The following is a 7,500-nucleotide window of genomic DNA, read 5'->3' as shown; positions in this document are numbered from 1 at the left end:
AATCAGCCTCAAATGAAAACTCCAATTGAAAGACTATCATAATCTTGGGGCAGGTAAATAAATAACTTTCCTTTAAGTCTGTGGAAGAAGTCAGGTAGGAGGAACACACCTGTCCACACACTCATTACCTAACGCCAGGTGGTGCCGGTCTGCCCCATCTCCACAAGGTTCCCAGGTGGCCTTTAATTACTTACTACATTCCTCTCCCCAGCATCCATCCAAGGGTAAAGACGGGCCTGGGATTGGAAGCTTGGGATTTATGGCCATATTCAGAAACGCCTTGTTCTCTCACCACGACAAATTTTCATGTCCCCAGAAACGACTAGCAGGGTTTTCAAGACAGTTTCTCCTTATGATAAACTAGAAATCTTGCCAATCCATCAACAGAACCATGAAAATTATCCTTAAAAACATGAGGATCTTCAACTAGAGTCTTTGAATATAGCCATTGTGAAAGAGCAAAGCGTTTCTGAATACGGGCTTTAAGGAAAGAGAGGGATGGTGGAAATTAGAGTGATAAAGGAGATAAGGGAGATAGTGTAGGAGTTTGGAAGATAAACGTGGTGCAGTGGAAACATGCGTGCTTTGAGATCTGAGGTATCTCCAAGCGCACGGGTTCGAATCCTGTCCACGGTCCGAGTGTAGGTTGGGCTTCCACACTCAGGGTAACTGTTTCCTAGAAGGTGGGCTTTGAGATAGGAGGTACCCCAAAAAGTATCCCCTTTAGCCCATAAATTCCCGTGAAAAGCCCACATGGTATAAAAAAATAAAATAAAAAAAGGATGCAGGGAGGAAAAGAAATCGCTATAAGAGTTGCCAGATGGTGAGTTTCTACAGCAAATCAATAATGGAAAATATCTGTGAGTTCTATTAAAGAAGATATTCATTGGAGGATTCAATTGGTGATATTACATGACGGTGCAATAAATACGCTTCACAAAATGTCCATCATCTTCGTTCGTGATGTGCTGCTAAACATATCAATTCCTTATTATGATTTGTTACATCATGGTAATTAAAAATACATATTAAAATAAAGCTATAAATTAACTCATTATTCAATTACACCTTTTCATGACTATCATATTTCATAGTTTTGTGATAATTACTTTTACCTGTATTATGAAACAGTAGGTATTTATAGTATTGGTGATAACAAGATACATAACACTATTCTATTTGTACGGGATGGAGGCTGAAGCATTGACACTTTTAATTTCTGTCTCTCACGGAAATTCAGTTTTTTTTTCTTTTCTTACGCAAGAGGGAGACCTGCCAAGGACAACAAAGCATTAAAAAAAAAGTCGACTGAAAATGCAAGTTCCCTAAAAGATTTCAAAAGAATTAGCCAAAAGACAGAAACAAATGTCTCTAAAGTTCGACACACCATAGCTGATATTGTAACTTAATTCATAATGTTGTATATAAAATGATTAAGAGTAAGAATAGTTTGCTTGCTAACTTATTTACACATTTCCACACACACACACACACACACACCTCTGATCACTTGCTCTCCACGCTTGGTCACCTTCGCCTCACACCTGCTTGTCATCACAGGTGAGTTAATTACCTCCATTTTCAGTATCTAATCACCGCCTCCCACGCACCTGCCCTTCCATCACCTGTTTTTGCCACTTGGTATTAACTCGTCATTACTCCACAGCAAATAATGACACAAGTTCTTTTTTTCAATTTTTTTTTCTAATTATCTTCATCGAGGCACAGTATTTTCATCATTGGCTCAGAATTAACAGGCCCTCACTAATCACCTGGACAATATTAATTAACCACCCAGGTAATTAACCACTGAATGATGCTAATTAACAATGCCAACCGGACAGCTACGAATATTTCTTCCCTGTATTTTTCCTTATACTTCTTTCTATATATTTCTTTTACATTTTTTCCCTTATAATCATGTACCAATTATGGGTTAATATATGATGAGAGATTGACTTTAACTTAACTCTCTCTCTCTCTCTCTCTCTCTCTCTCTCTCATACACACACAAAGGAAAGACAATAATAAAGGAAACTTAAATAAAACCTCCTATAAAATAAAAAAAAAGGACAAAGCCGGACCTTACATGGTGGCAGCAAATCGCCTGTGGCCAAGACAGTCACCGGACACAGGTAGGCGAGACACGGCAGGTGATGTGTGAAAGAACGAGAAAGGTAAAAGCAAGAATGCATTGGGTGAGGTCAGTGTTCGAAGAGAAAGGGCGCAAAAGGAGGAGGAGGAGAAGGAGGAAGCATAGGTGGAAGAAAAGAAAAGGAAGGGAAATATAAAAATGAAAAAGGAAGATGCATATGAAAGGAGAGAAAAGGAGAAGGGCATAGATGGAAGAAAAGAAAAGGAAGAGAAATATAAAAAGTGAAAAAAACGGAGACGTATATGAAAGTGGAGAGAGATGACGAGTAGGAAGAAAGGAAGAGCAGTAAAAATAGCAGCAATTGTAAAAGTAAAGCTGAATAGAGTAAGAAGCGAGAAAAATGCGGAGGAATAAGAGGAAGAGGAGATGAAGTAAATGACAAAAGAAATGAGTGTTGGAGGAGCAGGAAGAGGAGGAGAGAAACCAGTTGTTAGCAGCAAGAAGAAGCGAGACACTTTTTACACCATCTCGAACAATTTTTTCATTCTTCTTCGTTTTCTTCCTTCAGAACTAGTAAATATTGCATGAGAGAGAGAGAGAGAGAGAGAGAGAGAGAGAGAGAGAGAGAGAGAGAGAGAGAGAGAGAGAGAGAGAGAGAGAGAGAGAGAGAGAGAGAGAGAGAGAGAGAGAGAGAGAGAGAGAGAGAGAGAGAGACTTAGAAAAGGTAGTCCCCACACCATGCCAACTCAAATCTCGCTGGCAAGGAAGAGTTCGCCTCGTGTGGCATTTAAATTGAGTTTGGCGTCTCAATTTCCTGCCGAAGAGTCACGCTAGATCACTTTTGGATTAGTGAACATCATTTCCTGCGAGCCAAGATGGGCAGTGGCGCTGGGCGGGGTCGGCAACTGTCCAATTATAAAAAGATGATCGGGTGCGCGCCAGAAACCCCATCTCTCCCTCCGCCCTGCTGCTCCTTTGGGTCTTCAAGCAACATGCAACATTCCGCCCCTTGCCCTGTGACCTCCTGCTTCCCCTAGACACGATCTGACCACCTGAGAACGTCCTAATTATAATCTACCTGTTGCTACCTGGCCAGTCCGCGCACCTGCAATGTTCGAGGTTCATGTGTTTCGATTTCCTGTTGTGTTTGAATGTTGTGGGGTTGTTTTGGGGATTGGTTTGGTTGTGGTAGGTAGGTTTTCGAGGTTCAGTGATTTTTTTTGTTATTTTAATGTTTTAAGTTGTTTTTAAGGTGGTTTTGAAGGTTCTAGTTGTCTTTGGGATTGTTTTTAAAGATTTTAGTTGTCTTTTGCAGGTTTGTAGGGGTTGATAACTGTTTTAAAGGTTGTTTGGTGGATCACAGCAATTCTAAGATAAAAATTGTAGTTTTATTTTGTATTTTTATGCTTCAAGATTTTTTCGAGTTTTTTTTCTAATATTTTAATTGTTTCTACTCTTTTTTTAGGAATTGAAGTTTATTTCCTGATTCATAAGGAGAATAAAAGCGATGTATGAGGCTATTTTTAGATTTCAAAGTACTTTTTTTCCTTAACCAAATTCAGATATTTTTTCCAGCTTTGTTTTTGGTGTTGAAGAAGAGAGAGAGTGAGAGGGATTCCTGTGTCTTCAATTTCCTGTGCAATGTTTGAAGTTCCGAGTAACGTGACGCTGAGATGACGAGACTTATTGAGCGAGAGAAAGAGAGATAGAGAGATTTATTACCGAAGGATAGAATTTCATTAGCAGTTATTCTTCACGGAACATGACTTGAAGGAAGAAAGTTGATTACACATTACTGCTTACATCACTCACTGCAGCTCTCCCACGGGACCACTCTTATTATTATTATTATCATCATTATTATTATTATTATTATTATTATTATTATTATTATTATTATTATTATTATTATTATTATTATTATTATTATTATCATTGTAGTAGTAGTAGTGACAGTGGTGTTAGTAGTAGTAGTAGTAGTAGTAGTAGTAGTAGTAGAGAGAGAGAGAGAGAGAGAGAGAGAGAGAGAGAGAGAGAGAGAGAGAGAGAGAGAGAGAGAGAGAGAGAGAGAGAGAGAGAGAGAGAGAGAGAGAGAGAGAGAGAGAGAGAGAGAGAGAGAGAGAGACAGACAGACAGACAGACAGACAAAGATCACATAGGCTAATCAAAATAAATGAACACAACCAAAATAAAAAAAAAATTGAATGAAAAGCATGGAAATAACCCTTTCTGAACCCCCTTCCCAATCCTCACACACACAGAGTTACGACGAGGTCAAATACAGGTAAAAAAAAGCTCAGGTGTACTCCCTCATCACGCTGCATCACACCTTCATTAGCCACAAATAAAAGCCAGGTGAGTTTCCCCGCTCCGGAAGTCAGTAATTACACTCAGGTGGTGATGACAGTCAGGTAATATGCCGCCCCTTACAAGGCAATCCGGTGGAAAAAAAGTAAATAAAAGTAAATAAATCTTAAGGTTGATATTTACTAAGGTCCAAAATCGGGTGCACGAGACGCAGGAAGTTTGGCTTAGCGAAACACGAACAATAAACTCGATTTATGGACACTATTTAATACCTTAGTGAAAATAATGAAGTTTGTATCTCAAGCTCAAAAATATACTTGATGGAACGGTCTCTTATATTTGATCTGTGTAAATAACAGAAAGGAAGAGGTGGAATGGTAGAAGTAAGAATACAAGAGATTTATAGGTTATAGAAAGAAGAGACGGTATTAATTCAAACTTAAAAGTACTCTTGATGGAACGGTCTCTTATAATTGATCTGTGAAAATTAAAAGACAGGAAGAGGTAGAGAGGTGGAGGAAGAAAGAGTACAAGAAATAAATTACAGAAAAGGAGTTAGTATTTTAAACTCAAAAATACACTTGATGGAACGGTCTCTTACATTTGTTCTATGGAAATAACAGGAGAGGAAGAGATGGAGAGGTGGAGGAAGGAAGAGAACAAGAGATAAATTACAGAAAAAGAGTTAGTATTTTAAGCTCAAAAATACACTTGATGGAACAGTCTCTTATATTTAATCTGTGAAAAAAAAGGACAGGAAGAGGTGAAGTGATGGAGGAAGGAAGACAACAAGAGATAAGTTATAGAAAAGAACCTAATAAATAATGGAGTTAGTATTACAAGCTCAAAAATACACTTGATGGAACGATCTCTTATATTTGATCTGTGGAAATAACAGGACAGGAGGAGATGGAGAGGTGGAGGATGAAAGAGTACAAAGATTTATTAAGTTAAAGAAAGGAAGGTGTTAGTATTTCAAACTCAAATATATACTTCATGAAATCTTCTCGTGTAAATTTAGCTCAATGGAAACTAAAGATCAGAAAGAGGTGGAAATATAGCGGAAGGAAGAGTACAAAGATTTATTACGTTACAGAAAGGCAAGACGGTAATATTTCCAAGTCAACAATATGCTTGATAGAATTCTCTCTTATGTTAGATTGCAGCAATACAAGGACAGGAAAAGATAGACGGAATATAACAACATGTCTGTATTAAGATAAGAGAAGGGAATACAATAACATGTTGCCTATATTAACATTCTAGTGGCTGGTACTGTTACTACTACTGTTTCAAGCTGGATATTAAAACTGATGGAACGCTTTCATATATATATTGTGGAAATTAGACAGGAAAAGACAAGGAAGTAGAGAAAATATACCTTGAAGTTAACAGAAGGATTGAACCAATACTTCATACTTAGAAATAAAGTCACATATTTTTCTTTACAAATAAGATGAACAGTTGGGTTTAGAGAAATCAAATAAGAATGAGGCTTAATTTCTGATGCCAAGAAGAAAAAAAATACGAGAGCTTGAACAAGGACATAGAAATAAAGCCACGTATTTTTCCTTTAGAGATAAGAGGCACAGTACAGTTTGAAGAAGTTAGATAGGAGTGAGTGAGGCTTCGTTTCTGATGCTACAAGGAAAATAACACGAAAAATTGCACAAGGAAAACAAAATAGGCCAGAGAGAGAGAGAGAGAGAGAGAGAGAGAGAGAGAGAGAGAGAGAGAGAGAGAGAGAGAGAGAGAGAGAGAGAGAGAGAGAGAGAGAGAGAGATGAAGGAAAAAAAATCAACCAACAGCAGTAACACAGACAAGCACAACCAGACAATAAACGTAACTCACACACGTGCACCAAAAACCCCACAAAACACAAAGGAACAGCCTAGAAAGAACCATAACGCGCTGAAAACCAGAAAATATGACTGACAGCCAGACACGAAAAGACCAAACGTGAATCAGACACACAAAAATCGCAGGAAATATAAGAAAAGTGAATGAATAGGTAAAAAAAACAAGGCAATTTCTGAGTCTCATACGAGGTGATCAGTGGAGAGAGGTGCGCGTCTTGTAAAGGAAGGAAAATAAGGAACATGCCACTAACAACCAGAGACGAAAACACCAAACGTGAATCAGACACACAAAAATCACAGGAGATAAAAGAAAAAATAGAGTGAATACGTAAAAACAAGTGAATTTCTAAGTTTAATACGAGGTGACCAGTGGATGGAGTGCGCGTCTTGCAAGAGGAGGACAAGAAGGACCCCGCCACACTTTACAGCAAGATGAAGGGGTGGAGGGAATGGGATAATAACCGAGCTATTTGGGACCTCAGCCGCGGAGAAGGGAATCAAACCCGCTATTAGTGGAGTTGGATCCCAAGAAGGTCCCATTCAACCCTGACCTTAAGAGAGGAGGGGAGACCAAAAGAAGCATCGAAAAAGGGAATTAAAGCCTCGCGTGACTTACTGGCAATAAAGGAGAGTTTGACCTTTTTTGTCTTTTCTCTTTTTTTCTTTCGCTTTTTCTGTCTTCGTGTTTTTTTTATTCTTGTTTTTTTTTTCGATGTTGAAGGTTGTTGCTATTTTTGTTGTTGTTATTTTTATTACTAATGTTTATTATTATTATCATTACCATTATTATTACTACTACTACTACTGTTACTACTACTACAACTACTATTACTACTATTACTACTATTTTTATACTACTAACATTACTATTACTACTACTACTACTACTACTACTACTACTACAAACTAAATTATACAACTAATACTAATTATACTGACCCAACTTTTATCATCATTTTTAATTAGTATCTTCACAAGCACTGCTCTTATTTCCTCGTAAAAGATAAAAAAAAACATAACTTTTTCCTATAACTTTACATTACTAATCGTATTAATGCATCAGACTCATTCATTAATTACACAAAACAAACAAAAACACAGTAAGTCACAAAGGTAAACACAAAACAACACAAATTTACCTGTACATGCTAACCAAAGCTAGCCAACCAAATCAACCAGGTGTTTTAATTGACAGAACTCCAATTATAATACGTAACATTTTTTTTTTTTTTTTCACTC

The sequence above is a fragment of the Portunus trituberculatus genome, chromosome 22, assembly GCF_017591435.1.
Source record: "Portunus trituberculatus isolate SZX2019 chromosome 22, ASM1759143v1, whole genome shotgun sequence".
NCBI lineage: Eukaryota > Metazoa > Arthropoda > Malacostraca > Decapoda > Portunidae > Portunus > Portunus trituberculatus.
Note: the sequence above shows the minus strand (reverse complement) of the source record.